This window comes from Thermobia domestica, chromosome 12 (genome assembly GCF_964235325.1).
Source record: "Thermobia domestica chromosome 12, izTheDome1.hap1.1, whole genome shotgun sequence".
Taxonomy (NCBI): domain Eukaryota; kingdom Metazoa; phylum Arthropoda; class Insecta; order Zygentoma; family Lepismatidae; genus Thermobia; species Thermobia domestica.
This window is the reverse complement of record NC_137465.1, coordinates 165,092,647-165,119,480: the sequence shown is the minus strand read 5'-3', so window position 1 is coordinate 165,119,480 and position 26,834 is coordinate 165,092,647. Positions and strand designations below refer to the sequence as shown.

At 37.4% G+C, this 26,834-nt stretch overlaps 1 protein-coding gene and 1 long non-coding RNA gene across 2 annotated transcripts in view; both read right to left on the bottom strand.

Moving 5' to 3' along the window:
* The window catches only part of LOC145665811 (oxytocin-neurophysin 1-like), a 73,843-nt gene extending 47,354 nt beyond the window's left edge, over positions 1-26,489 (bottom strand). Inside the window, exon 1 of the mRNA XM_081732923.1 lies at positions 26,302-26,489. The gene's annotated coding sequence lies outside the window, so the exon portion shown is untranslated. The remainder of the gene's footprint in view (positions 1-26,301) is intronic.
* LOC145665810 (uncharacterized) lies at positions 6,647-19,716 on the bottom strand. The gene is made up of 3 exons (XR_014127660.1): positions 19,602-19,716; positions 11,491-11,629; positions 6,647-6,800 (listed from the first exon to the last, which is right to left on the bottom strand). It is a non-coding gene; the product is annotated as an uncharacterized LOC145665810 (long non-coding RNA).
* Positions 26,490-26,834: the final 345 nt, after the last annotated feature.

Below are 26,834 nucleotides of genomic sequence, written 5' to 3'. Positions count from 1 at the left end.
TAATTTCTTTATTGTAAATCACTGCAGACAAACTTGAGCTCATTTATTATTAACATTTGATTTATTATGTCTGCATATTGTAAAGTAGCATTTTATTCTTTGTAATAAATTCATATTTTGAAAATTCTATTCTTTTCACACATACTACTGAATTTAGCAATTTTACTGTTATTATGAGAAAGATACTAACCACTATACTAGAAGGTAAACACTCAGTGAACTAAAACCTTTTAAATTAAACAAGACGGTATTTCTACGTAATTGAAGGACGGTCCATACAGCGTCACGAGTATAATACTTGTGTGCTGTGATTTCTTAGAATAAATCACAGAAGCGTTGGAGATCTTGGTTCAATTCTCAGCGGGATCTCATGTTGCTCGGATCTCACGTTAAAATGTAGATCTACGTCTCATTTAGCCTCGGTGCTGAAAGAGAAAATTATGTTCTAGGAAGAGACGCCAAACTGAAAATCAAATCAAAGTAGTGATTTTGTGTGTGTGTGTGTGTTTTTACCAAGATTTTAGTAAAATTACAATGAATCAGTGGCAAATATTTGTCATTCCATTCTTCTTTGAAAATTACAATTGATGCTAAACTTTTAAGGGTAATAAATCGTTATTAAGTATTAGTTTAATATGTTTCGTAACTACTTGAATATACTACGTACAGCCTGTGGAGGCCGCGATGGCTCAGTAATAAAGCACTCTCCTCTGGTGCGTGGGAGCCCTGGTTCCATTCCATTCTTGCCAAGTGGGTTTTCCAATGAACAAACACCGTGTGCGTACGTTTTCTTCGTATTCTCCTGCTTCCTCGTTCTTTCGTCATTCCACTATTATCATCTATCTCATCATCACCGTCTCTCTTATCCCCGGTGCTCAAACGTGGGACATTACATTAAAAGAAGTACTTCTCTTGTTGCTTGTCTGTGAAATTTAACAACGATAGAATGGCAATGAATTTACATTGTCCTCATAAAGTTGTAAGGAGCAATTAGAATAGTCATGTGTATATCAGTGTTGTAGGAGTTTAGTTTGTATTGCGTGATATTTTCTCAAATAATTCAGTGTATTAGTAGAAAAATGAAATGAAATCTTTAAGTTTTACGTCCCACGATTATGCCGGTTAGGCTAAAGGAGACGGTGATGATGAGTGATGAATGAAATGGTAGAATGAAGAAAGTGTGAGGAAACGGGAGAACCCCGAGAAAACCCAAGCACACGGTGTTTTTCCACCACAAAGTTCACATGGCGGGGGCTGGGATCGAACCCGAGACCCCAAGCACCAGAGGTGAACACTCTAACACTGAGCCACCGCGGTCCTTACACACATTCAATGTGTGTCCACCACAAAACTCACATGGCAATAACCGAGATCGAATCGAGTACCACATACACCAGAAGTTGAAGGCTTCACGGTGTAGCTACCGTGACATTTCTTGTCTTGTGTGTTCTGGGTAATACTTGTAACTTAGTTGTATCTTGATTAGCATGGTGCAGCCTGCTACATTTTACTTTCGTTCCCATGGTATGCTGCTATATTTTACGAGACAAACGAGACGAGACGAGACGGGACGAGCCCATTTTTTCGAGACGGGACATACTTTGCAGGAGACGAGACAGCCTGAAGTCTCGTCTCGTCTCGTCTCGTGGCAACACTACTTATGGAATGCTAAACTGACTACAGAGGAATGCTTCTCGTTATCTATTTTGTGCATGAGGTCGCTGGCTCGATTTCCGAACAAGTAAGTTTGTGGTGGAAAACATCATGCCAATGGGTCTTCTCGAGGTACTCCCGTTTTCTCCCACTTTTTCATTCCATCAATTCTTCCATCATCATTCACTTGCTTTAATCATCGTGTCCCTTAGACTAAAGGCATAATCATATGATTACACTTAAAGATTTCACTATCGTTTTTATTCGGTAGCGATCAATATTAAAGTTGGAAATAGAAAGAATAGCTTAGAGAATCTATTCTTGGGATGCTTAATTGATAGCAGAAAACCGCTTCTCAAAGTTTAATACCGCTTGTACTATGTAACGATCAAAGTTAAAAGTGGAAATAGTTGATCTCTTTCACGTCTGTTTTATTAGGAGACTTGTTACCTATTCTTAGAAAGTCAACTCCATTCACCCCCAATAAAGACGATTCACGCTATCTCTTTTACTGCTTTTGCTCTATATAAATCAACATTAGAAAAATAAATACACTGCTGAACAAGACTGCACTTATTTAATATAAAAACACATTTGCACGTGACGTTTCGATCTTCTAGCCAAGATCCTTATCGGTGTACGTCTGATGAGGATCTTGGCTAGAAGATCGAAACGTTACGTGTAAATGTGTTTTCAATTTGCAAGAGTATGACTGTGTGTCAAATCAACATTGTAACCAGAAGTTTTAATAGATATCTATCACTTCCGCTTTTAATAAAGAATTAAGGGTAGACATTAAATGTATCCTTGATATTGCTTAACTGATTGCATGAAATCACTTTTCGCTGCCTATTGCCATTTTTGCTCTATCGTGATTAAAATAAAAACCGGAAATTGTTAATTTTCTACCACTTCCGGTTTGAATATGACCTCCATAAACCAAGTTGGTTCCTAACTTTTGATCGTTTTCATCCTGACCAAAACTAATGGTTGTCCATCAAGAAATCCTTGACATCTTTGGTCTCCTGAATGGACGGACATATGAAGAGTAAATACATATCAGATAAAAGAATTTTGGTAAATCAACTTTAAATCCTCCCCACTAATCAGAAAGAGAATTTTGGGTTGAACATTTTCCTATTTTTAGACTCACTATCGGTTTAGTTAATCTCTCATAGCGTATCCTCAATATATTCACATAATAACAGCTTATCTTCTTCTCTAGTCTTCCGCATATGCCTTTGGTGCATGAGATCCTGACTTCGATTCCCGGTGAGAGTGTATCGAATGCACTTCAGTACTACTGAGCCGCCGTGGTTCATTAAAAATAAATGAGCTTCCTCGTGGCTATATGGTTACCGTACGCGTTTTCAATATGAAAGATCCGGGTTCGATTCCCGGTGGAATTTCATATTCAGATCTCACGTTAAGCTGTAGGTTCACATCTCGTATAGCCTCAGTGCTGAAAGGGGTGCTAAACTTCAATTCAAACCACACTGAGAAAAAAAAATGTAGGTGGCATACTTAAAAACGTAGGTTACATTCGTAATTCCTGTAGTTTCTGGACTTAACGTACAACCGTATATAGCATCCTGCAGCAAACGTATAGCTGAAAAAGTATGTATTATACGTACTGTCTACATAAGTGCAATGACGTCATTCGTGTGACGTCATCTACAGTAACAAGTATATACGGAGGTAATATCTAGCTTTGTGACGTCAGGATCGTATGTAGCATGTGGGTTAATAATGACGACACTCACTGACTATCGGGACGGAGCGTAATTTCAAGAAGTATGCAATATACGTTCTGTACGTGTGTTTCTTGCGTTCAAACCTGAGACAGCATCTATATTGTACTTGTGCCCCGTACGTACGACTAGATACAGTGTACGTATTGTACCTATGTATTATACAGATTTTCCTTATGTCGCACACAGCTTGTCCCGATACAGCATACAGAATATCCGTATGCACCATACAGAGTGCACATATGCAGCTTACAGACTGTCTGCATGCGGCATATAGATTACACGTATGTCGCGTACAGGCTGGCCATACGTAATGTATGGATTGGATGTATGTAGCTTGTAGATTGTCCATATGAAATATACGGATTTTACCTGTATCGCATACGTATTGCCTTGTTGTAATATATGAATTGGACATATTCAGGATCTAGATTGTACGTATAGTGCACCATTATTGAAGTGCTGCAACATACTGAGAAATGCATGATACATTCTTCTGTAATGTTGCCACATATTGTTTTTCTCTGTATGGAAACAAAAATAGCTTAAAATATGGTTGATCTCCTTTGTGCCAATAATAATAAAACTAAAAATACTACACTTTTCAAATCTTAGTTTGGAGCAGTGAAACTGTCCAGAGAAATGTATTTATCTGCAGGGTGTAAGTTTGGACTTCCTGCTAATTCTTTGGAAAGCTACTGCAAAGCCAAGTGTTGAAAAGTGGCACAAGAGTTAATTTTAAAATTATTGGCACAAAGGAGGGTAACCATACGTTAAACTATTTTAGTTTTCGTACAGAGTAAATCAATATGTGACAATATTACTGTAAGAATTTATCATACCTTTTGCAATAACTTAGTTGCAGCACTTCAATAATAATGCAAAATGCACAGCCATGTACAATCCTATGTTCAAACTAAAAAAAGACTCAGGTACAGTCATTTATTAAGCCGTTATCATCCATTGCTTGTACAGTCACGAAAGAAAATATTCTTCAGTTGACAAAATTTGTTTTCCTAAAAACTCAACAATAAATTAACCTATCAGAGTACCGACTTTGGCAGGTTGTCAAGTTATAACTATTCGAAGAATAACAACAAAAAGATCCAAATTAATTAATTTGTTGCCGAGCTATTGGCAAAAGAAAATTTGTCAACTGTCAAATACTTTCTTTTCCGTGTGTACTATATAAAGACGACTTTACCTCATTCTTTTCCTTAATAATATCCTCTTCCAAAATGCAGAAGTTGTTACCACAAGAGGCGTGAATAGGATTTTCCAGAAATAACTTCTCTGAACATTTTAATTAACAGATAAGTTATTTTTTAAATGAAGCTATAATTAAAAACATGGTGTCAGCTGAAAACGTTTTTCCTCACAAGATGATTCCTAAACAGTACTCCCCATTAAAAATGCAACTTCAAGGAGACAGGGTAGCTACGCCAAAGTTCCCAAGCCGATATCTAATAATAAGTGTCGAATATGCTTAACCCTTAACATACCAAGCGGGGTACTCTAGGGACCCCAGAGAGTGATATTTGGTGATACTGCCGCAATTATAAGAATCAATTTATTCTCGATTTTTATATGTATCCTGCAACCCTTTGAGATATCAATTACATGATTAGATCAACGATGCGTTTCTTTAAAAAATACAAAAAATAAAAACACACTTCAAAATGTAAAAACTCCATTGTTAAACCTGTGTTTCAGATTTACGAACACACAAGTGTGAAATTGTATGAAGAACTGAATAGTGTTCAAATATACATAATATTTGACGTCAACAATGTTCATTTAACTTAAGTATGCTTCTAGACATCCAAAAAATAATAGTTGGAGTAACCCTCTGCAATACTATGTTGAGAAATTAAAATAATACTTGGGGTTCCCAGAAGACTCCAGCTTAGTAAACAACTTTGACGACTTAGGCTTGCTACGTTAAGGGTTAAACTTACCGCTGTATTCGCTGTGTGACAACGTGGTGATAGCAAAGCAGAACTGACCCAACATTGACAACCAGAATGACTGTAACACAGCGAGACATCGAGAGGATGTTCTCTTCTGGTATGGTAAGCCATGCGTCTTACGATCCAATGCCACAGCTCATCAACTGTAGCTGGCGGAGTTCACAGGTATGAGAAGCTGTGCAGCCATCGACCAAACATATTTATCCTTCCCTGCTCTACACATTCTGCAAATTTGGACTTTCCTGGATGTATCCTTCTTAGTTCAACATTTTAAGTAACGAGCAGTGTAATAGTCTCATACACTATTTAAAGAAAGAGCGATGATTCTCAGAATTACTCGGAAGTTTCTAGTTTACAATTGTATACATATATAGATAGATAGATAGATAGATAGATAGATATAGATATAGATATAGCTATATAGATAGATAGATGTACAATAATTTAAAACGGTTATATCAAAGTTGGCATTCAGAGCACAAAAAGAAGTATAGCTCTCGGAACATTGATTTTAGCCAGATAATACCACTAGTAAACTCAACCACACTCAGTACCGTTAGTTGCTTGGTATTGTCTATGAGGCAAAGATCATCGTATCTCATTGCGTGTAGATTTTTGTATTTGTTTAACACTAAAAATTGTTTGTCGCTAACCGAACCCAGTAACATATATATACCGACAGGACGTACGTTAGTCACAAGGTTACATGAGTGAAACACTAAATTATTCGATTGACACTTGCGGCCTTGTCAACACTAGAGAAAGGTACAAAGTGATTAAATAAATACGAAACACAGTACATACAAAATATAACGATGTATGAAGTCTCCTTTTCATACGATTTGGAGAAAGGATACATCTGTAGAGAGCAACATAAATGATTTCTTTGGATAATTTGGATTAGTCCAGAATTCGAATAAAAATAATTTTGAAATTCGTTAAGTCCAACATTTTTTTCTTTCTTTCTTCGGATTCTCAATAAAGTTGACTACTGAAAAGCTGAGTTACAGATTTTATGTTAAAACATATTCACTATACCATTGCCTTATTCACAGAACAATACATTAGTTATTAATGTATGACTGAAATAATAGTGCTTCGTGCAGATTTACTTTATCCAATCGGAATTGCACAATGATAAAAAAAAAGTTGCAAGGTATAATGTTCTTATTTACAGAGAAAAAGAGTTGAAAAGACTTAACGCTAACAAATTTTTTCTTTAAACAGACATACATTTATTCTAATTTATGGAAGAAAGAAATAATTTGCGGAGCAGTATATTTATTAAGGTTACATATTTGTACAAAATAATGTAAATACAATCGGGTCTGTCTTCAGAAAGGACGTGCTTTTAGCCACAAATTACACTGCTTCTTTTCGCTGTCTTTCATGCAGAATCCTGGTTTTGTTTTGATACATGAAATACCTGAAACAAAAATCCAAAAATATTTAAAATGTTACATTTTAAAATATTTAACATTTTTTTTAGATTAAATGGACAAAATCTGTTCGGTCAGGTATGGACTTTTGGGTTTCTGGTAGAAAAATGATGAATTAAAAAAAAGTGTTTGTTGATGCTGAACAACTCGAAATGTATTACTATGCAAAAGTAAGTGTGTACCCACTGGCGTTCGAGGTACCATGGGGTACCTAATATGTCTGCATTTTTAGATATGTGGAAATATATGTCTCTAAAATGTAAAGAACTGATATCTGTTTAGTACAGAAAACCGCAACTCGGTAAGCCTTATGGATACCGAGGTATGGGAAAATAAAGGACAACACCATAGAAGTGTGAGTTTTGCGTACTAGATTGTGCAGTTTCGAAAACGTAATTACTGAGGGCTAACAACAACTTCAAAAGTAGTTTCAATTCAATACACTACACACACGTCCTTATGGGGTTTTCGGGTACTATGGCATTCGCAGACCTCCCATTTCTAAACATTCTAAAATATATCTTAATAAACTTATAAAGAACGTTACAGGTGTGTGTTTACCGAAACCGCAAGTCGGTATGTTTAACAGTTACCGAAATATGGTGAAATAAATAGGAACACCATAGGTATGTGGGGCTTCCATACTTGACAGTAGTTTAGAAAATTAATGAAAATATGACTAATGGCTATCAAGATATTGTCAAATAAAGGGAGGACCCACACAGTTATGGGGTTTTCGTGTTAGGTGGTGAAATTTCCGAAACCGATCATGAAATTTGAATAAGCACCAGTAGCAATTTCATCCTAAAGTAACTGGGTATTTCCATGGGGTTTTAGAACATCATGGGTCTAAAAAGATTAAGTTTTAAAAGCTTTGAAAAATATAATTTGACATTTGTAAAGAGTATTAGAAAAGAGAATAGAGTTACCCAAAACTTCCAGCCAGTACATCTTACAGCTAGAGAGACACGTGAAATAAAAGAGTATTAGATCTTGAAATTTCATAAAACAACTTTTGATCTTAATAAAAGTTAAATAAGATGGTACTTATATGGGTTAAGTGAGTACCTCACACTCGTCAGGGCAATTCCGATCGAAAGATTAATTCAGCTCGAAGTTTTCTTCGGGTAAATCCAAGCGTGATAATTCCTAGCGTACAAAAAGAATGAAAATTCTTTGTCAATATCTAATATAGCAACCGAGATATAAGTAATTATGTATTTTACGACGTCGTAAAAATGGAGACCCACATGGATTTGTACTGTTGAGTCTTTGCTGTAAGAAGAAGAAATTTCAGAAAACTACCGTATACACCTTAATAGACAATTAAATGGGTGGAGGCACGGTGGCTTAGTGGTAGAGTGCGTACCTTTGGTGTATTGGGTCCCTGGTTTGATCCGTGTCCAAGTCAGTTTGTAGTCGACATTGTATTCGTGGGTATTCTCGGGGTACTCCCGTTTCCTCCCACCTTTACACTCCATCAATTCTATCATCAGCATTCACTTGCCTTAATTTCATTTTAAAATTAAATGGGCAGTTAAGTGTGATCGTATCTCTGGGAATTAAGAAAATACTCCAGTGTAGTTTCTGCAAAACATACTAGATACACACCCCACCACTAAGTTACTGTGTCCTCACTGATTTAATTGCATATTAAGGTATATACAGTAGGTTTTTGAATTTCTTTCTTATAGCAAAGACCCAGAAGTACAAATCCTTAAAGATCTCTATTTTTACGTCATAAAATAAATGACTCGTTATATTTTGGTTACTATATTAGATATTCACAGGGAATTTTCACTCTTTTACACAGCTCGATGAACCTTTGGAACTGCCTGAAGAAAACCTAGAACTAATCTTTCCATCGAAATTGTACTGAGGTACTTACTTAACCCATAGAAATACCATCTTATTTAATTTTGTTGGGACCAATAATTTTTCCGAAGTTTCAACATCTCATACTCTTTTATTTCACGGTGTTTCCCTATATGTTAGATGTACTAGCTGCAAGTTTTAGGTAAATACATATTTCTAATACTCTTTACAAATGTCAAGTTATATTTTCAAAAGCTTTTAAAATTTAATCTTGGTAGACTGTAAGATGTTCTAACACCCCATGGAAATATCTAATTACTTGAAGATGGAATTGCTACTGGTGTTTATTAACTTTCCATGACCGGTTTCGGAAATTTTATCATCTAATACGAAAATCCCATACCTGTATTGGTCCTCTCTTTATTTGACAATATCTTGATAGCCGTTAGTCATATTTGAATTCATTTTCCAAATTGTACCTTCAAGTAGCAAGCCCCACATACATATCGTGTCGCTTTTTATTTTCCCATATCTCGGTATCCGTAAGGCTTACCGAGTTGCAGTTTTCGGTAAACAAATATCAGTTCTTTACATTTTAGACACATGTATTTCCATATATCTAAAATGCAGAAATTAGGTACCCCATAGTACCCCTCTACCCCATTGGGGTACCCACTTACTTTTGCATACCAGGGCAAGAACACCAGTAGTCGTTACTTTAAGATTGAAAACATACTCTTTTGTCTCTTCTGTGAGCACCGTGAATCGGTCGGAGCTGTACCATAGTTGGAAAGAGACACTGATCCTTCCTATATGACCATGTAGTCAGAATTCAAAATCGAATAGCCGTTGAAGGAAAAACAATATTTTAAAATCCCTTGTATTGCACCGGTAGTAGTCATCTCAAAATCGAAATGTTCCAGTGGTAGTTAGGGTTTTGTACCAGTGTTCGTCACTCAAATAACTTGACATAATTTATTCAGAAACGCACTGTTTATCAGTTTAAAATTAAGAATAGAGTATAAAGTACTAATCTTAATAACTGTGCATCACTTTTGGCACTCAAGAAAGAAAATAAAAAAGTTTTTACATACTTTTTAAAGCAATTTCAGTAAGAAAAATGTTAACTGAATTCAAAAGTTAACTGTATATTATTTTAACGTTAAGAGTACAATATTAATTACTATGTTTAATAACTATAGTGACTTTAAGCACTCAAGAATGAAAATAAACATGTTTGTACATACATTTTTAATACAATTTGAGAAGCAAAATAAGTTAACCGAATTCAAAACTTAATTATATGTCACCTTAAGATTAAGAATGGACTATAAAATACTGAGGTTAATAATAATGCATTACTGAAGAATGAAAACAAAAATGTTTTTAACTACTTATATTGTATTTACATGTTGTTATTTCTCATTAACATGCTTTTTGATAACGCACGATATGGACTAGGGGTACGCACGAGAAATGATTTGAGACTGTCACCTCTCGCAAAGGTGTCGCGAAAGTTGTCTCGTCTCGAAAACTGTATCTGTTTCCATTGGAAGAGCTATGTCTCGTCTCGAATTTCGTAACAAAAATTCGTTACACATGCAGTTTTGTGTAAAAAGTGAAATGTATAAATACAGGAGAGAAAACATTGCAAACAAACATTATGTTAGTATGTTGAACATACTTTTTTGTATGTGGTGCAAAATATCTTCATCTATTTTTGCACCAAAGTTTATATGAAATGAAGTCTTTGAGTTTTACGTTCCACGATTTTGCCGGGTATGCTAAAGGAGACTATAATCATGAGAATGAATGAAATAGTAGAATGAAAACTGTGAGAGAAAACGGGAAAACCCCGAGAAAACCACACACAGTGTTTGTCCAACACAAAGCCCATTTGGCACGTGCTGGGATCGATCCAGGAACTCCATGCAGGAGAGGTGAACGCTCCATCACTGAGCTACCACGTCCCCAAAAACACAACCTCAGAATATACTTCATATAGAGTAGAAATGAAATGAAATCTTTGAGTTTTACGTCCCACGCTATGCCGGTTAGGCTAAAGGAGACGTTGATGATGAGTAATGAATGAAATGGTGGAATGAAGAAAGTGGGAGGAAACGGGACAACCCCGAGAAAACCCACGCACACGGTGTTTGTCCACCACAAAGTTCACTTGGCGGGGACTGGGATCGAACCCAGGACCCCAAGCACCAGAGGTGAACGCTCCACCACTGAGCCACCGCGACCCCTTATATAGAGTAGAAGTAACAAGATGTTAAAAAAAAATGGCCCGTCTGGAGGACATGTAAGCTAAACACCAATACAATTGTTACAGATTTATTTACTTGCACTGTTTAGGCTGAACATCGCAACACCAATATCATTATGTCACATCCTTAACTATGCTAACTACAACGTAGACCTGCTTTGCTTCGTAATGTCCAAATAGTTGATTATTGTGCTTGAAAGCAGGCAAGTAGCATACAAATTTATGATGTTGAAGGCGTTATTTTTCACAGCTATGGAGAAAATACATGAAAACGAAAAATAAAAATAAATCTTTGTTTTACTTCCTACGGTTATGCTATGTATGCTGACAGTCACAAATGAGTATTGAAAATTGATGATCTTGGAATACGATTTGGTGGAATAATGAGGGGGGGGGGGGGAATAGACATTGATTAAATATAAAATTGAAAAGAAATAAGGGCCTGACGCTCAAATATTTATCTATCTGGCAGCCATCTTGATCCCTCTAAAATATCATGAAGTACTTGATTGATTCTAAACCCAATAATAGTAATAGTAATAGTAATTATAACAATAAACACAGAATATACCTAGATATAATTTACGCACCTTGAAGTGTAGAAATTAATGATTGCAATCCTCAGCATTCCAATAGTTCTTTGGTTTCTCCAAATGAAGATTCGGACATCGGTTTTCTTCTCAAGCAATAATGGGGTACAATAATCAGTTGCAGTCCAAAGCAAAGTCACTAAGTTAAGCATGAATATAAAAGATTTTGTGTTAAATATTTCAATGTAAATTTCATGAAATAGAATTCATTAGTTAGTTACATACAAACTCTTACGCATGTAAGTCAGAATCTACTTGTAATAACTTGTAAATTTAAACAAACTAAATTATACTACAGTTATAGGGACATCAAACATATATTCCATAAGATATATAGGGTGTCTCAAAAGTCCCCTGACATAAAGTAACTCGATTATTATCAGAGTTACAACAAAATGTAATTGGGAAACCGTCTCCAAATATGATGTTTCCAATGTAAGTTGAAGGAATTTTCAAAATCGGATGAGCCGTTTGGCTGTACACTCTTTATGCGTCCAATGTTAAATGAAAATGCAACGTTGCCATTTACCTGGACCCACAACATAAGTGAATGAAGTTACTGATTTTTACGCTAACATGTCGATGGCTAGCCCCCATTTCAAACAGTAACTTCATTCACATATGTTGTGGGTCCAGGTAAATGTAACATTGCATTTTCATTCCACATTGGGCGCATAAAGAGTTTAGCCCAAACGGCCCCTCCGATTTAAAAAGTGTTCACTTTAGATTGAAAACAACATATTTAGAAATGGTTTTTCCTCTTACGTTTTGTTGTAACGTCAGAGGACTTTCGAAACACCCTGTATACATCATACGAAGTTCCTTTCTAAATTCTACACGGGTGTAGTTTAATTGAATGTGAGATGGGTGATACACATTAGGCCGTTTGGAAATACTCTCACAGACGGCCGCCATTTTGGATTCAATTTGTTTGTTATAAACTGGTGGGTAATGTGATATATATATGGCCACGGGCTAGAATTTTCTCAGTATGTCAAATATGCAATCAGATTCCATGGAGCTTAATTTGGTGAAAAGTTATTGCCAATTGAACGTTGTATTTACCTCTTTCTTCTAGATGTAGAACCATACCGTTAGCACGTGAGGAATGCATCGAAATATTCAAACTGTGGAGCGGGAGGAGTGCCTGTACAGTGGTTACCGATTGCAAACAGAATCATCCACAATGTGACTGTGTTACATGTTGCAGTGTCACAGTAATTAACTACATTTGAGGAGACGGGCACATTCGTGGACATACGTCGTAGCGGACGATCGTAGAGAGCTATAGATGAAGCAACGCCTACGGCAGTGCTGACTTCTTTCTCGATGTGGCCCCAGAGGAGCACACGTCATTTATTAATGCAATGTGGGTTGAGTCATAGGGTCTGCGCGTGTATAAGTGCATCCGCACAAGGTGCAAATGAAGCAACATCTCCACGAGAACGATGTTGATCGCCAAGTGCAGTGAGTAATTATGGTTAACATTTTTATGCAAATACTCTTTTCAGATGAAGCTGACCTCTACGTAAATGGGAAGGTTAATAGGCAGAACATGCACAATTGGTCACCTGACAACCCCGCGTGCAAGACCCCTCCAACATGACCAGCGCAAAGAAAATTAATTATGTTGTTGGCAGATAAATGAGGAATACGTCTAATCAGTCACTTTTTCATTCCATAAAATTAACTGCGGAATAATACCTCACGCTCGTACAGGGATAGATATTGCGAGCTGCGATGCCCGAGGATGGTACATTCTCGCAGTTTTTTCAACACCATGGCGCTTTCTTCATTATGGATTCGTATTGCGTCACTACTTGAACAATTCTCTAGAACATGGGTTGATCGACGAGAGGCAGTTGAATCGCTGCTCGATCACCGGACCTAACGCTGTTCAATTTCTAGCTAAGTGGAAAAGTTAAGGCTATGGTTTGTGCAGTAAATATTCATAATTTTTATCATCTAGAACAAAGTATCGCCATCGTCTGTGCACAAATTTGACCCTATATCCTACTTTGTGTCCACAGCAATTGGAAGAAGCTTCTGCAAATGTTTATTGCTCAGTAGGAACATGTGGAACATATACTATAACCAGGGGTAAAAGTGGACCTGAAAAGGTGGGGGGACGGTAGGTAGCGGCATCACTCCACGCCGTTCCTCCTGCCTATCTCTGCCCATTGTACCATTTTAGGATCTGGGGGACGCCCTACATATTTTTCGAGGTGGGGAACTGCGTCCCCCGCGTTCCCCCTCGCTTTTACCCCTGACTATAACAGGGAAATGTGTTCGAAGTGGGAAAAATCAGAGGCGGTGTGTTTTATTACGATTTTGACTCGACATATCGGCTATCTAAATGTTCAAATGCAGTGAGGTGTGAAGCCTACAAGATTGCATTTCTATTTACATAATGTCTGAAAACCACTGGAAAGCTTCTTTTAGTTACAGAGAAAAAAACGGAGAGACTGATCCATCCATCGTGAACAACTTTCTGGAAAAAAATAAATAAAAATAGCCCTTACCTTGTATCAGAGAATTATACACGAAAGTGCTCAAAAACCGACTTTTAATATTAACAATTTCCAGCGGGAAAACTCCTGGATCACACACTCGAATGAGGGGTATTTCAAACTCCCGTAAGATCTGCCCCCACAGCAATCCCCTAAATCCGCCCATGCTCAAAACACGACGCTTATAAGAATTCAGACAAGACGACACATACATACATACGAAAGAAACAATTCAACACGGCACATCAAAATATAAACTAGATGAACTTCTTTGAAAACACCTCATTTTACAAACAAAAGGTAGAAAAAGGTAAAAATGTCAGTATTGTCAACTTAGAATCTACATAAGAAATAAAATCTTTTTATGTGCAAAGCTATTCGTCAATACGTATAAAAAAAGGATTTATTAATGGTATTTAGCATTTATTCTTCCGTGAAGGTATATCTTGATCACTAAAAAGCCAGAAACGGTATGTCTCTATCACGGGGGGGGGGGGGAAACAGAAGGGTATGACATACCACTACATATAGTCTCACTTGGTTCACTGCCAATAACATTTCACCAGAATAAGTTACATGATATCTGATTGCATATTTGACATCCTCAGAACATTTTAGTGCATGGCCATGTATCACACTACCCACTTATCGTCCGTATTACAATTTCGAATCTAAGATGGCGACCGTCCGCGTGATGTAATCCGAAAGTATCCCTCTGGGCCTAATGTGTATCTCTTATCTCGCAGTCAATGTAACTACATCCCTGTAGTTTTCAGAAAGGATGACAAGGAACTTCTGATGCATCCTGTATATAATAGTTGTATCAATAATGACGGGTATACCGGCTAGGCTAAAGGAGACGCTGATGATTATATAATGAATGAAATGGTGGAATGAAGAAAGTGGAAGGAAACGGGAGAACCCCGAGAAAACCCACTCACACGGTGTTTGTCCACCACAAAGTTTACTTGGCGCGAGCTGGAATCAAACCAAAGACCCCAAACACCAGAGGTGAACGCTCTACCACTGAGCCATCGAGGCCCGACAGGAATATTTGTTGAAGTCTACTGTCTTCTTCAGTACCAAGGTTACACAAAAATGAGCCTATGGTTTTGATGGAATTCGAACCAACATTATATGTATACTCTCTCAGTGAGAATCAAAGCTCGCACCAAGCTTACATATGCGCGCGCATTGTATTTTACTTATATAGCTCACAGAGCTATGGGCGAGCAAGCAAGGCACGTGCCCCGGGCGTGTGGTTGGAGGGGCTACTAAAAGAGAGGTTATATATTAGTACTTTTCCATTTTGGTGTTTAATACTTTTCATCAGAGTGCGAAATCATGAAATCAAAGTGGGGGGAGACTGAAGGACTGAAGAGAGCGAGAGAGAGGGGGAAAAAAAGCTGCGCAGTCTTACACTTCAAAGAATTGTAGTGAAATGAGAAGGTCAGAATTCAAGATGACATTCGGATGCTTGGCACGAAGAAAAACATTGCAAGCAATTTTGAAAAAAAAAAAAAGAAAGAAAGAAAGAAAGAAAAAAACTTAAATAATGTGATATATTTTGTAGGCTTTGGATATGTATGTTTTAGTTGGCATCAACAATTATTGGTGTGTTTTTGTCACAATTGACAGTTTAGCGAGAGACTAGGCTAACTGACAATTTTAACTTTCTGAAAGAAAAGGAAACAAATGAAAACAGCACGTTACAAAGGATACGACTGATATTCATAGTTTGGCTTAGTATACAACAGGGGTGGATCCAGGATGGACTACTGGGGGGCGGTGGGTTGTAATGCCACTACTTACAAGATAGAGCTACTTTTAAGAGATTCAACTCTGGGTGGGTTTTATTTTATATTAAAATACACAAAGTTTCCTCTTCTTGGGGGAGATAGACCCTCCCTGGATCCGCACCTGTCTCAGGACAAGCCACACAGACAAGTGGTTGAGGCAAAGGTCAATTACTGACATTAGTATGCTGTTCCGTCAAAATCTCAATCTTGACCTGGATGTAAGTTAGCCTGGTCTCTCACTGAACAACTCAATTGAATGTTTCATATGTAAATTAGGCACTTCTACATCACAAACAGTAAATATAACCTACCTTATTCTACGTTTTTAAATGCATTTCTACAACTGATTGTAACTTTAAAGGTTCTCGTGAAGATTAGTTGGCGGAGGTTACCTAACATAGCCATGAGTTATCAAATTAATAGTTGTGCTTCGTGGGTGATGATAATGATCCTGAGGTTAGATGTTAAATTGGACTCGAGAGCGGAACAAGGGCTGATCTTATTCGTGTCTCAGACGGGGCGTGGAATGGAACGAATATGAAAATAAGGTTGCTGTAATAGTTTTTCATAGGGTTTGTAAGATTTTCGAAACACTTGGAAATTTTTTTTTTTATCAAGACTTGACATTTTTTTAAGATAAAAATCAAGACTTGGCAATTTCAAGTTTCATCCCCCTCCCAATCTTGTAATGCTTCTACGCCGCTGTAAGCAATACATATTTTCGACAATATTCGTTGTTCATCTGTTTCCGCTGGGTTCCAACGTGGTGAGCTGCATATGGGACTTTTAATAGTGTTATTATAATGAGAAAGAATTGCAAATTATGTTGATGTTCCTAAAAGAGGGAAATTGAAAGAGAAATTAAATTAAAAATAAATAAGGGAGAGAAAAGTAATTACCTGAAAATAAAAATAAAGTCTTTGAGTTTAATGTCCCACGATTATGCTGTTAGGCAAGGGAGTCGGTGATTAAAGCAAGTTAATGATTATGGAATATTTGGTGAAATGAGAAAGTGGGAGGAAACCAAGTCCCCGAGAAAACCTACGAGCACGTATATGAAAATGAAGTAGAACATACACTGGACTATGCTTTCTTTGTCTAGCAGAGTCATAGTTTGGAATCGAAAATGTGTTTTGAATTTTTGTATTTAGAGATGGAGAGTGTAAGTAACGAAATCACTTAATACATCCATTAAGATTTCGGAAAGCGAAATCTAAATTTAGGTAAGCTAACTCCATGTATTAACTGCTTGCATCCGCTTCGTACATTGTTCGAAGGGTCACGAAACAAATCACCTCATTTAGTCTACACATACCTAGTACTAGCGTTAATTACCTGCTTCGTTGGGTGAAAATAAGAAAACCAGTAATACATGTATGTTACGTTAGTCAGTCACTTTTTTTACTATTACGAAACGCTCTCTCATATCGGTTATTTTCGATCATTTGTAAGATCCGTCTCCCCTCTTTCCCTCCCCAAGTTGCTTGGATGAATTTTGATTTAAATAGTATCGGAAGTGTCACTCTCCATTTCTGCGCCCCCGAAAACAATGGATTTAGATTAGGATTAGTTCACTTAACTTAGTAAGCCTACACAGCTTTGGCGCGGCTCGACTTGTTGGAAAGCAATCCAAAATCTAAACAAATATATCGATGTCACTGGGGTTTAGTAAAGTGTATCGTAAGTCAAGAAGATTGAGAATCACTGCCTCTATTATTCACTTCAATTAATCATCAAACTCCTTTAACCTGAAGTACATAATCGTGGAATGTTTAACTAATATTATAATTTTATGGCATCTAGAAAATGCACATATCGTACATTACGTTACATTACCATTCAATCGCAATAGGTTATTACAGACGTGTGGTTGGCTTGAAGCTTAGCATCCTATTCAGCGCCAAGACTGTGTACGACCTACACCTACAGCATAATATGGAATCCTACTCGCATGATCTTCGACCAAGATTTGAATCAACGGGAGGATGAAGATTTTCCCTCTCGTCAAGTAATTTCCCCAACTCGCCAAAGAATTTCTCCCTTGCCGGGAAAATGTTTCCCTCATTTCATATTTTACATATTATATATATATATATATATATATATATATATATATATATATATATATATATATATATATATATATATATATATATATATATATATATATATTATATCTTGCATCACTGAGAAATAAAATGCTTGGATTGTATATCTGAAAAGTCGCCCCCTCCCCGCAGGCACGTAGCCATGATTTCGCAATACGGGAGGTCCGTGACGAAATACTGTGGTTATCACACCAGGGGTTCGATCAATCTAAACTATTTTACTGACAACATATCCATATTGATTTGTTAGGACAATAAAATGAGGATATGTTAGTAAGTATTTTAATTAAAGAATTATGAAGAAATCTTGCGTAAAAGAATAGAAAAAAGTATTGACAAAGACATAGTCTTCCGACGTCATTCGAACTCGGTTCTTCTCGTCTTCTTTCTATTTCTCTTATCTTAGTTCAATGCCGTCAAGGATAGTAACGAGATCTCTTTCGGGAGTAAAGACATCCTATAAAATGGATTAGTGTTGCCGCGAAATTCAAAATGGTTCATATCATTGGTAATTCTGGGCATTGCTTAAGTTCTGACAGGCTATCTGAAAGAACCGGTTTATCGATCGTCATTTGTAGTCCATAGGGTTACTGGCGCAAATCCCGTGGGGATGAGGACATGTCTCCTCCAATCTTAGAACTGGGGGGGACTTTCCCCTCAATAATCCGATTTGAAATGCGTTTTTTGGAGAGAAATGTGATGATTTGTGTCCGATTGCCACAAAGGAAAGTAAGATGAAATTGATGTCCCCACCCCAGAATAAGCCTTAAATCTGCCCGCCTCACAATTTTGAAGACAACTCTGCTTCCCTGATTCTCCGCAGCATTGTTTTTCAACTTCATAATTTGAACATCCTTAAAAAAAATTATGAGAACTGTCTTACCCGTCCCTCCCAATGTTGAAGACAGATTTGCGCCGCTGCATACGGTTAACATGGAGCTAGATGGAATTCGGAATGTTCCGTTACAATAATATCCAATTTCAACTTGATCCGCCCCCCCCCCTCCCGTTTCCTCCACACAAAGCTCCTCGTAAGAAAGAGTAACCAAAACGCTTATTGTAGCTTTATATTTTTGAGGCTGATTCATCTGTTTCTTTCTGTTTCATCTTTCCTTAATATTTTTCATTTCTGGATCCGAAGGAGGGGGGGTCTGGACCCACCCCTTGGCTACGTGCCTGCTTCCCGTAAAAAGCATCATTCGAACCCTGAATCAAACAACTCCATCTGTAAAGCAGTGCTGAGTTGATTTTAATATCCTTTTCTGCAACGAGGCTGTATGAGACGTGGACTTACTGATTAACATGGACTCCGAACCACTCCCGCCAGGAATCGAACGCGGGTCTCCCACACCAAAGGCGCGTACGCTAACCGCTTAGCCATGAAGGAGCTCATATCTATAGCAGTGTAAGCAACAACAACAACAACAAAAAGAAACACACACACATACTAGAAGTTTGCGCGATTGGGGATCAAAACATTCTCAATGAAGTATGAGAAATAGTAAACGTCAAAGTGGGCTTCTGCTTATTCTTTACTTCATTAATACTTAATTCCTTCTAGAAATAGTGAAACAATACTATGAAGACACAGTACTTAAACATAATCGAAAGAATAAGACAAGGAAACAGAGTAATTTTCGACTAATTAAACTAGTCATATATACTATACCTAACTGTTACATTGTATTTCTTACCATATTACGAAAGCGATATAACTTTTTTACCAGCCATAGAAGCTGGACGCAATCCAATACTGCAATTTAGACACTGTAACGAAAGCTGCAAGTCAAACGCCTGACACTCCGCCTGCCTGAAACTCTTCAAATAACTGTGTAATAGCTGTTTCAAGCGGCCTACAACTTATGACCTTGAAACTATGTGCTAGTAACCAAATTAATGCCAAGGTACGATAAAACACCCCAACTTGCCACAATGACGTCAACACAAGGAAAAAAAGAAAAACATCTAATTTTTGGTTCGAAAATTATGAAACAATAATAATAATAATGTAATTCTCAGGAACTCAAACATTAGTTAACTAGAGAACATAACAAGCAAAACAAAACAAAACAAAACAAAACAAAAAGAATCTTAAACGTGAGCTCTCCCTGACTGCTGTTTTTAAATTTCAGTGAGGCTGTAAAATATGTTTTGTTTTATTGTTAAAAAACAAAAAGAAAAAGAAAAATAAAGAAAGAAAGGAAATAAATTTTGTTGCAAATATCCTAGTAAAAATAGGTTTCCTAGACACAAGTGGCTCCGCGTAGCGTAGTTGTAACGCTCTCGCCTTCGGTACGAGCGGACCCAGGTTCGATTCCGGTAGGGGCACTCGGTCGAAAAAGTATCAAAAGCTTTTAAGTCCAGACATCCTGAATGAGGCTTTCTTGGGTTTTCCTCATTTCATACCAGGCAAATGCCGGGTGGTACCCAACATATAGGTCCCAGGCCGTTTGCTTCCTTCCCTTTCCCCGGATAGTGTGCTCACCGAGGGACGTCATAACTCACATGTGACGGGCTAACAAGGTCATTGATGCCGAAAGCCCAGAAATCTAAATCCTAAATCTTCACTACACAAGTAAATGTTCGCGCTGAAAACGGTTTCTTAGCAATTATGTTAAGCAGTCCTGTAGTAAATCTCCATCAAGTAATAAACCGTCACATATAAAAAGGAAAGAATAAACACATAACATTCATTTTGCGTACCTTGAAATGTAAAAAGTTACAAAACATTAATATTCAAAGATTTCTCAAAATTCAGATTAACCCATTTCTTTCTCCTCAACCATTAACGAGCTACAATAGTAAGAATTGTAGTCATAAATCACATTACTTGTTTAGTACTATATTAAAGCAACTTATACTAAAGGAATATATAATTAATGGAATATTTAACTAAAGTGATAATTTACTATTGCACTTACCCAGGCTTTTCTTTCCTTCCGCTATTCTTTTCCGTTTGTAAACAACCTCGTTTATAAACCAGCTCGCAAGCATACGACAGTTGTTTCATGACGTCATCTATGGTGCAAGAAAGAGGTGTCTATAGGCGGTCAGGATCTTACACACAGATGGACGTATATAACATATAGCTGAAGTATTTAACATACGTATACGTATATAAAATACGGAAGATTGTTAGATGTCAGACAGCCTGCAGCGGCATGATATAACATCCAAGCGCGTTAAAGGCAGTAGCTGTGTAGCATATGGATAAAGTACGCTCCGTACAGATTTCCTTAGTAAACATAACGAATCCTTGTATTTGTACAATATACCGCTGTCCGGATAATGAATTTTTCTCAGTGCAGATCCAAAAATAAAGAAACAAATTCATTGAACTAATCAATAATTGCTACCGAATTTAGAATTAGGGATGGGCACGAGCGAGTTCGAGCGAGTGTTCATTGAAACTTGGCTCGAAAAATTTCATCCAACTCAACTCGACACTCGACTCGAATTTGGCTCGAATTTCGAGTCGAGTCGAGCCAAAACTAGCCAAATGCTGTAGGCTACGTAGTTTCAAGTACTTTCTTCAAGTATCCTACATAGACAATATAATTATTACTAATGGTATACCATAACATTATTATTATTATTATTATTATTATTATTATTATTATTATTATTATTATAACATCGTGTATAAACATGAAAGGTAGGTGGTGAATACTAAAAATTAGTTGACTGCTGACCTCGGTAGTCCTGAAGTCTAGGAGGCAAGGATATCGTTCACGAGGTTCTGGGTTTGAGTTCCGGAGAAGCAAGTATCCGGTCTCGAACCAAAAATCGTTAAAAGTTAGAGGGCGACGGCCACACATGTTCAAAACTGCTTGGTCCAGGTTTAGGGTTCTCAACGGCTCGAGCGGCTCGGCTCACAGCTCATTCACTATCGAACCGAGCCAGCAGCTCACCCACCCAAACCGACACAAGCCGAAACAAACCGAGCTGATGGCTCACCCCGACCGAGCCGGCTCAAGACGATAGCTCACCTGAGCCGACTCGGTGCTTCATTTCAACCAAGCCGACTCAAGCTGTTCGCTCAGTTGAACCAAGCTAAGCCGGTTAACATCCCTACACGGGTTAGGTTTCTGCTTCGGCTCAAAACTTTCACCGTGCAGGTCTCAGCCTTGGTGGTGAGAACTACAGTATATACTTATGTTAGTGCTCACGACATTTGAGGCTGTTTCATTATAAAAATCCATAGTCGTCTTGTTAATCGAGACGAGGCGAGATGCGGGCAGTGTCCCAACTCGTGAGCAACACTATCCCACATTACTGCTTACATTTCTAATAGCTTTCGCTTTCCAGTCTAATCAGGCAATGATTTCAAAACGAGTTAAAACAAGCTAAACGAGCGAGCCATTTTTCAAACTCGACTCAACTCGAAACTCGACCTCAAAATAGTGACTCGGCTCGGAACTCGACTGAAGAAAATTAACTTTGACTCGACTCGAAACTTGACTCGAATTCGCTTTTATCTATTTAGAATCTTGGGAGCACAATGAAAGGAGATCTGCAAACAGCAAACATAACCATTATAAAAAATTTCTACGCGTATATTGGATATTTACTTCCTCTTCTAGATTTCCTACGCCGATTATTTGAACCTTTTAGTATTTGCGCCATGTACTCCAAAAGTTTCTAGGTATTACAATATTCGTAACGCAATCGATTTTATCTTTTCTTCACACAGTTTTAGTTTATTTATTTCTTGCCAAGTTTCGAGAATTGAATCACACCCAAAATAATGGAAACAAATATACAAAAAAGTTGCTAATAACAACTTTGGATCAGAACAGGATTAACTCATCTGGAGGAACGGGACTAGAAAAAATATGTGGTTCATGCTAACTTCACCTAATACTTCTCCGTGAAAGTATAATAGGAAAGCTACGGGAATATGTTTCATATGTTTGGCCTTGGTCATATTTTATTTTATGATCATGATTGTAGGTTTATAATTCTTTTTAGATGGCCAGTTGGGATTTTGAACAGAATAGAGGCTCCTGCCCACCTGGAGGCCCGGAGTTTACAGCCCCTCTAAGACCCCCTTTAATCCGGCCCTGCTTTGGGTGAGAATTTATCCAAATATTGACGCTATAATATGCTAGAGGATATAGTTGAGCAGTTTGAAGCGAAACTAATTTCAGGTTGGAATTCCGCTGAAGAGCTTGGGAAATTTTAACTGTTCTCGATGTTTTTTGTATTCCTATCCCTGTCGAGTGTGTTCAAGGTAAAATATGAAATGAAATGAAGTCTTTAAGTTTTACATCCCATGGTTATGCCGGTTAGGCTAAAGAAGACGGTGATGATGAGAGTTGAGTGAAATGGTGGAATGATGTTTGTCCACCACAAAGTCCACACGGCGCGAGCTGGGATCGAACCAGGGGCCCCAAGCACCGGAGGTGAACGCTCTACCACTGAGCCACTGCGCCCCCAAGGTAAAATACGAGTTAAACAAGAAAATTCCAAGTAAAATTAAAAGAATACTAGTAATTATGGTTACACACGAGACAAGACGAGACATAATTTTTGTAACATGACAGAGCTCTTCCATTAGATACATTCACGATTTGAGACATCACCCTCAAGCACAGGATAGTCAGCAACTTGTTCTTAGAAAAAGGGCATGACGTTTTTCTTTAAAATGGGATGGACATTTTACGTACTAAAAGCAATCCAAAATACTCTTCCTTTAGACAAACTCCACTTTAGAGGGGCCAAAAATTCGTTTGGGGACCGGACAAACCAATTGCCCCCCTTGTGGCAACAGCCTTGCTTTTACACCTTTTCAAAGCGAAACAAACTAAGCTGTTTCTTAGTAACCTTACTAGTGGCGAGATTCCCGATTATGCAAAGATATCTTTATTCATTGGTTTTAGTAACTCTTTAATTTTATTTAACGTTTAACTAAAATTAACGACTAACATATTTGTTCTTTGTTTGTTGAAGTTGAGACTCCCTTCTCAGTGTTGAAGCTATGTGAGAAATGGACCTAAATTTTAAAATGGAATCCGAACACGTTAATACATTCAAATTTCAATGTTTTTCGACCAGGATATCGCATCCGGGACCACGTTCACCAGAGGCGCGAATGCTTTAAACAGACTAGTTCTATTTTTTTCCCCCTTGATTCTTGTTCTAAAATAGCAGTTAGTGATTTTTATCGCGAAAATTTTGCCAAAACCAAACCCAACCTTGATTGCCCAAAATAGGCCATGGTATATGTACCTCAATGCAAAATTTCTTCAAGATCGAGTAAGTTCTTAGTTCGCATTTGAATGAATAAAAAAACAAAAATAAAACGAACAATGAAAATAAGAAATACAGTTTTCTGAAGAACATTGAGAGAACGATTAGGGACCGCGGTGGATCAGTGGTAGAGCGTTCAACTGTGGTGCATGCGGTCCTTTGTTAGATCCCAGCTCGCGCCAAAGGAACTTTGTGGAGTGGTCTAACATTATATGCGTAGGTTTTCTCAGAGTACTCCTGTTCTTTTCCACTTCCTTCATATACCATTTCATTCATTCTCATCATCATCATCTTCTTTAGCCTAGCTGATGTAATTGTAGGAAGTAAAACTTAAAAATTTCATAGAAAGAACGATTATCCCACATATTTTCGGTGTACTCGAATCCTGATTAAGTTTCTAAGAAGCTTGATTTACCAAAACCCTTCTATATATTTACTAGGTTTGTTCGTGTGTCCGTCCTTCTATCCGGGAGACAAAAAAAAAAGTAACTAATTGATGTTTCATCATCAATTTTGGCCGGAAACTGGAGGGTCAAAAGCAAAGAATCAGGTACGTTGATGGAGGCGATATTCCAACCGGAAATGATAAAAAAGAACCATTTCCGGTTTAGGATTAATCACCATAGAACAGAAACAACAATAGATAGCGAGAAGAGACTTTCTGCAATCGATTAAACTTCCAATAATAGATGTCATCTCTATTATTAACTATCTACTAAATTCGGAAGTAATAGAAATCCACTTCAACTCTTGGTTTCAATTTTGATCTACTTAGAACAAAAACGATAAGAGATAACGAGAAGTGTTTTTCTGGAATCGATTTACCCTTCTAAGAATATGTCCCATAATCTTTCTTAGCCCCCTATTCAAACAGGAAGTGGCAGAAATCTAACAATTTCCGGTTTCAATATTTTTTAATGAACTAGCACGTCGTAAAAACTAAAGTTCTTCACATGTAAACATGTACATGTGATGCTCTACTGAAATGTTTACTAACATTGACTACCATGTGTATGAAATTTCATACACATGGCGTCTTGCTGGTGCGTGGGGTCCCTGGTTCAATCCCAGTTCGCGCCAAATGAGCTTTGTGGTGAACAAACACCGGGTTTGTGGGTTTTCTCGAAGTTCTCCCGTTCCCTCCCACTTTATTAATCCCACTATTGCAATCATTTCTTATCACAGCCGACGTAGCCGTGGGATGTAAAACTGAATGATTTCATTTCATTTTCACATGGCGTCTTCCATCTGGATCGCTTATATGCCATTCCATACACAAGAAATAGTCTTTTTTCTTTTATCTTGTGTATAAAAATTCATAAATAGTTGTATGATATATGACCGTACAGCTAAAAGATCAACAACTGACAAGTTTTAATTGTTATATCTTATGCATATACATTTCATTCACAGTGGCGTACAAGAGTAAATATTCAGTTATATGATGGGGGGCGCGGTGGCTCAGTGGTAGAGCGTTCACCTCTGGTGCTTGGGGTCCCGGGTTCGATCCCAGCCCCCGCCAAGTGAACCTTGTGGTGGACAAACACCGCGCTCGTGGGTTTTCTCGGGGTTCTCCCGTTTCCTCCCACTTTCTTCATTCCACCATTTCACTCATCTCTCATCATCACCGTCTCCTTTAGCCTAACCGGCATAACCGTGGGACGTAAAACTTAAAGATTTCATTTCATTTTTTTTTTTTCAGTTATATGATGGTAGTCATTGTGTTAAAACTCAAATAGTGAGGCAACTAAAAGGTACAGTACGCATACTACAAGCTTATGTGTAAACATTGAGAATCAGAACGGAAGAAGCCAACGTTCTGATTAAAAAGCACCTAACTGATACCACTTCCTAAACTATAAACGAAATTCTCACTTCATATGTTTTAATGAGCAGAAGATTCTACAAAACTTATTACAAAAATTCAATGCTTTTAATAATAATATACCTAAAATCACACATGCTCAATACGAAATTTAATTTTTTTAAAACAATTCTTATTTGGGGGATATTTTTTAAACAATGCTTTGTGTAGAATTATAGCTTTAAAATCTGAAATATAATCACCATTTCCAGGTATGATTTTTGTAAACAAATATCACTGATAATTATTAAACACAATCGCCAAAAGCACAGTCTTACCTTTGTTTCTTTGCTATTCTGTTGTAGATGTAGCGCTATCTCTGTTTCGAAATTGTCATAGAAACACAATTTATAGGTGTAGCGAAGAAAATAAATTAGACTAATTCCTCAACAGAAACCCAGATGGCGCGCGCGCAGTAAAAAAATATTTGAGGTTTCCACTAAAAAGCTTAAAAGAAGTAGGTAGATCTCTGTTTTCATTGTCGTCTGCTTTCTCTCTCTCTTTCTTTCTTCCAGGAACATCACATATACACACAAGAACGAAGATACGAAATCACGTTTAGGGAAGATGTGGGTTGACATTTCAATGCCGTATTGATGAAAAGAGAAAGATGAATATAATAGTATTAAAACCAGCATAAAAAATGGCAGTAGAATCTGGCTTCCATGCATTAGTGGTGCCAGATCAAACTAGGTTAATCCTCAGAATCGCCGGAAAGAATATTAAAATAACTCAGTATCAGAGATTTCTTCTTAACGTTTGAAATTTTTAGAATATTCTCAATATTTTTGCTTAGTCTCAAGAACTTATT